Genomic DNA, 5,903 nt, shown 5'->3' with positions numbered 1-5,903 from the left:
GCCGGTCTTCACTCCATCTCTGTCAGGCAACAAAATCACTACAACAAAGTGGCATTTCAATTCATAATTGCCTGACCCTGCATTGTGCAGGTCAGCTGCAGAATAGATGCAAATAAAAAAGAAAAGACGTAAAGAGGAAACCTTGGTGCTTCTGGTAGTCAGAAAAATATGCAAACAGGTTGATGAGTAAGTATTTCTTTAAAGTTAAAAGGTTTACACAGTATTTGATCTCGGAACAGTAAAAAAAAAACTTGCTCTTATTAGATATGTCTGCAGCATTGTGCATGTGCCGCCGCCTTTTTTTTTTTTTTTTTAAACATCTCAATGATGTTATTGTCAAGATTAATGGTATTGTTCTCTATGTGCCAACGAGTATGAATGATGAAAGTAGATGAGGAGGGGAGTAGAGTTGGAGTGGGGGGGGGGAGAAAAGCTGCTGGAGGGAAAGAAGAGAGGGCCAATTATCTTATTGTTTAACCCACTCTAGGTAGAGGCCCATCAATCTGGAAACACTTGCTCAAATGACTCATGTTCAGCCTCTATAAAAGTTTAATTGGTTTATATAATTAATACTGAAGAAAAAGATGTGATGTATCCTAGACTGAAAAATCATGTCTGCGAGAGAGGGAAGTGGGAGCTCAGGCTTATAAACACAATTTCTATTATATTGTTGTAATATTTCCTTTGTGGCCCTGGAGATGAGGAATCCCCGTGTCTCCCTTGTGTGGTAGAGACCCAGAAAAAGCAGGAGATCTGGCAAGAACGAGTTGTGGTAACGTTTGTGCTGGGATTCTATCGTCTCGGTCAGAAAGCAGCAAAGAAATGTTCACGGGCCTCCACTGGAGCCGTCTTTCTGCATTTTCAGTCTTTGAATAGTTTCTCCCCTAACATCCAAGGCTCCGGTCCATCTGGTGAGGCATGTGGTGAGAGACAACCCCTTCCTCTGCTCCGGGGCCGAGAGTTACCCCAATCACCAGACATGGCACAGAAAGAGGCGTAGGACAACCTGGATGTTTACTCGCAGCAGATCAAATGCGTCGCGTTCTCCCAGGCCAGCTGTAAGACTCTCACGCGTTCACATCAGCTTTCGATGCAAAGTGGGTTCGATATTTACTAATGAAAACACACTTTTAAAGTTCTGTGTGCAGAATCACAATCTACCTCTCTAAGCTGCAAGCAATTACAAGCGTTGGCAACAAAATCCACTTACACTTGGCAACTTGATCCGACTGGGACTTTGTTCTGCTTGTAGAATGTCTGTACTTGTATTAAAATGAATATGCAATTTGTTTTGTCACTGCCAGCGGTTTAGCAAATTACAAGATTAAACTTCACTCAAGTCCTTTTTTTTTTAAAGGGGAATATCAAAGAGACTGCTTAAACAAAACAGGTGGCAACATTTCTCCGCAGCCTCAAATTAATTCCAGGATCTATCCGAGGGATTTATTAAATTCTGTATTTTGGCAACAGCGTCTTTTTCATTCCCAACTAGTTTCCAGTGCTTATGGAAATGTGTGTGCACATAAAAATGTAAGTGCAATGCAGTGTAAGCACACAGTTAATCTGCAGTAGCGCTGAAAACTATTTACATTAGATAAAAGCCAGACTTCCTTATTTTTCTTTACATTCTTTTCAATTCCTTGTATTAATTTGTAAGTGAATGTATTAATTAGCTTTTATCAATCTAAAGTAAACCTAAGGAGAGCTGGATGGTGAACTTTGACTCCTTGATCAACGAGGTATCACTGAAATAAAGGTGCTTTCAGTTTTACGGCACATGATGAAATATAATTTGTCAGTTTTTTTTTTTTTATTTAAGCACAATGCTCATCTCATTGCATTATTTCTTTAAGGAAAGTTAGGCCAAGCTGCAATTTTTTTTAGGTTCCAGGATCAGATTTCCATTCAGAATCTTGCTGACCAAAAATGGCTTCAAACCTTTTGTCTTCTTGTGACTAGTAGATTTAAAAAAAACAACTAAGCTTTACCTGCCATATCCATATATCTCTTCACTCTTCAGAACGAGTGAAAGAATTTCAGAATAAAGCGTCTCCCCCTCACACTCTTCACCAAGCCTGTGTTGGGCAGCGTAATGCTGCCATTAATCACAGACTCTGCTCTCGTTATTCCCCGTTTCGTTTAGTGGACAGCGGGCCAGAGGACGCAGGATGACCAGAGAAGGCGATCGAAGTGCACGGTCATAGTGAGCGCAGAGTCCTAGTTACTGCTGGCTGCTGTTATCAGAGATCAGTATATGTCAGGGCGTAGCGTCGCATTATCTATTATCACAAAGACCCGCAGCTCCCTAATGAAAGCTAATGATGGACGTCATGATTCCTTATTCGTTCTACTGAGTCTACAAGTCTATTCTCGTCCCTCTTTGTCTTCTCCACAGTTTATAATGTGGTTTGCACCTGTCTCCTCTTATACAGACTGTGATCTTGAGCCTGACCAGTTCTCTCAGGTGGGCTTTTGTTTGAACAGAAACCTGCTAAATGTCTGTCAACCGATACTGAAAATGAAACTTCACAATGCTGGCTGTACAATTCTCTGAATCTTTTTTTTTTTTTTTTAAACCATCTCCATTTTATCATCCGTCATCCTATCAGCCCAGATTGCATTGTTGAAGTCAATTAATTGTAACGCATGCTCTGGATTTTGAGGCATTCTAGGGCAACTAATGGTAATTTAGATTATTAATTAATCTTTTAGTTCATATAATTTTCATAGATTTATTAACCATTTAGTGTGTAGAATGTGAAAAATTGCCTTTTCAGTTTCCCACTTTCACTAGAACAACCATTAGCGGTTTCCAAAATTATAACAAGTATTTTCACTTACACGCATATTTGTACATTGTCAAATATGCATAAAATAAGTTAATATTCTAGTTTTGATAAATGTATCACTGAAGCTCACTCAGACCACTGTGGTTATTTGAATAGTTCTCTGGTTTTGCTTTTTGTTTACAGTTAAATGATTCAGATTGTCAAAAACCAAAAACAATTTAAAACAAGCTGATCGAACCAGTGGGAAAGAAAAGAAAACATTTGGCCCCTAAACTTAACTGGTTGTGTCAAACTTGGTGGCAGAAAATCTCAGTTGAATTTAAGTTCAGACTAGCATTTTGTCTTAATTATGCTGAATTATTTGCTGAATTGCAGCTGACATGCTGAATTGCTGAAATATTAATAATTTGCTGAATTATGAACACTGACCTGGACTGAAGCAAGTGGGAAGGTTGATCCATGTTCCTTGTTTTCTCTTGGTGTTCAGTGCCTCACTGTGCTCAATTTCCAAAAGCTTTAGAAAATACTTTAACATTTCCAGACTGTCAGTAATTTTGTTATTCGTCTGTTCTTGAAATTTAACCGATTGACGTATGATGTGTTGCTTTGTGAAGATTTTTTTTGGTTTTATAAGTTTGGTAATATTCTGGCCTTGTTTGGGTTTGTGAGAATAAACTTGACTTTCCAAAACTAAAAATAGTTAAATAATTATATGGAGGCATTGGAGGACTTTGTACCGTAAATCCTGGTTGGATCGCTTTTTTCCCCTTAATGAGCAAAAATATATGTTAAAGAATTTAACAGACTTTTTCTGATATTGAAATGTATTTGATACCTGTATGATTGCATATATATATTCCTTGTGCTGTATATATTTTTCATAATACTGAATCACCTTATTATTTATATATATCATGGAGCCAACTAAGAGTTTTTTTCATTAATTCAATGTATTCCCAAGTGTGCCATTTAAAAGCAAACTGTTGATAATCCCACTGTCTCTACACCGTACCAGACTTAGGGGCAAACTGACAGTTTCTTAAACATGATGAATTAAGTAACTCTGGTTGTGTGGAGAGTCTCTGTGAGTCTAACAGACTGAAGACGTCAGCGCCGTCCCCAGGGAGCTGCAGAGCCCACATGGTGTTGTCATGGTATGGAGGCAACGAATGACACATGAACAAAACCAGCCCCCTTTTCACTGTGCCTGTCTCATCTGTCCCCTATCATTTCTCCACCGGCCCATCTTTACTGACAACAACCAAACCCCCCCCAGCTCACAGCGACATACATCATAGTAACTAACCAGAGCCTTCAGGGCCTTTTCTCTTGTCTCACATTTAGCTCTGACATCTACCTTTCCATGTCAGCTGCACTTCTGCAATATGACGCATGAAAGTATCTCTCTGTTTACGGTTTTATTCCAAGTCTGCTTCTCCTTAAGTTTTTTTTTTTAAGCCACTCTTTCCACATCCTCCACAGCGACGATTCCCCTTGCAGTTCTCAGAAGCTGAGCATATTGGCACGTTACAGATGAGCGAGCCTGCTCGCGTTTCGCAATGTACGTAACAGCATGGTCGAACGGATTCAGTAGCTGTATTTGGATGAGGTGCTTGTGTTGCACCTTGCACCCCTTTTCCTGACTAATGGGGCTCCCGGGGCAGAGCAGAAGCATGTGTGTGTACATAGGATAAATGGAAAGAGAAAATTATAAGTTTCAGGGTGTAATCCTTTAAGAGAAACAAAACTGCCTTAGCTAATTATTACAGTGCCTTGCAAAAGTATTTATACCCCAATATTTCACATTGCAACCTCAAGCTTTACCATCATCTCCTTTGGCAAGAAAGTAAAGCACGATCTGGCCTTTTATAAAAGAGAACCAAAAAGAAAAAGCCACAAGATGTCCTGCAAGTAGGGGAAACCTTTTGAAAATGTGGAACAAGATGCTCTCATAACTGAATTTTCTAGCCAACATATTTGCTAATGTCTTTGGTTTTAAACCAAGGCAAAAACGTTGGTGTTTATCTGTAGTTAAATACATATTTTTTTCATTTCCAGAGATAAATGACAAAGAACATTTTTTTTATTTAAAAAATATTAATAAATTATGATGAAAATCCAATTATGGTGAAAATCCAACCTGTTGAGCTTCATGACTTTAAAGTTTGTGTTTTTTGTACTTCAATAGCAGGCATCGTTTTATTTAAGCACATCATCTGATCGACACAAATTAATGATATAATCTCAGTTTATGTATTGCCTGATGATACATGTAGCGTCAAAAATAAAGAATGGTAATGACACAGTGTCAGTTGTTACTGAAGTAATCCCTTGTATGCTCCATCTTTCTCCCACACATGCAGGCTCCAAATACTCCAAAAAGGAGCACTGCTTACAAAACGGATGTAGTTTTTCCACTGCCACGGTGTGTAAAAAATGTTTTTACAGCAGCCGTTCACTCTGACTTGGAACATTGTTTACTGCCACCAGGGTGAGCTCAGTTTAAGGCTGGGGCTGTCATCTCATCCAAGGAAAGCTGTTCTCTGGTAAGTGTACCATAAAAACCAGCTGGTGGAGAGCAGCAAGAATGGTTCTTATTCTTTAATGCTCCTCTGTGCTGACAGGCAACCTCTTGTGAGTTACAAGTAGGGTATTATTATTATTAATTTTTTTTATGTTGTTAAAAGTCTTACCAAAAGCCTTAATTAGCACTTAGCTAATACCGGTAGCAACTGAAAAACTGAAGAGTGAATAGGAAAAAAAATCTCAAAATAACTACACAGAAAAACAGGGATCACAACAAATATTACTTGTTATTAATTTGGTTTTAAGAGATGAGTAGGTTTTTTTCTGGTAATGAACTGCCACGAAGTATAAATCGAGATTTTTACTTTTGTGTTGAATTTGTGTTTTATATTATATCTACCACTAATGACAAAAAGAACTAACTTTTCTGCAAAATTCACCAACTATTCTTAAAAAGTATAAAATAAGTGGTATTTCAAGAGAGCAGAAGAAATCCTATGTTTTTTGAACAATAACATTTTTTGTTGCTAATCTGTTGCTAAGAGATGAGTGTGTTTACTGGTAACCAAGTGCCACGAAGTAAACTTC

The sequence above is a fragment of the Poecilia reticulata genome, linkage group LG15 (genome assembly GCF_000633615.1).
Source record: "Poecilia reticulata strain Guanapo linkage group LG15, Guppy_female_1.0+MT, whole genome shotgun sequence".
Lineage (NCBI taxonomy): Eukaryota > Metazoa > Chordata > Actinopteri > Cyprinodontiformes > Poeciliidae > Poecilia > Poecilia reticulata.
The sequence above is the reverse complement of the archived record's forward strand: the minus strand, read 5'-3'. Positions refer to the sequence as shown.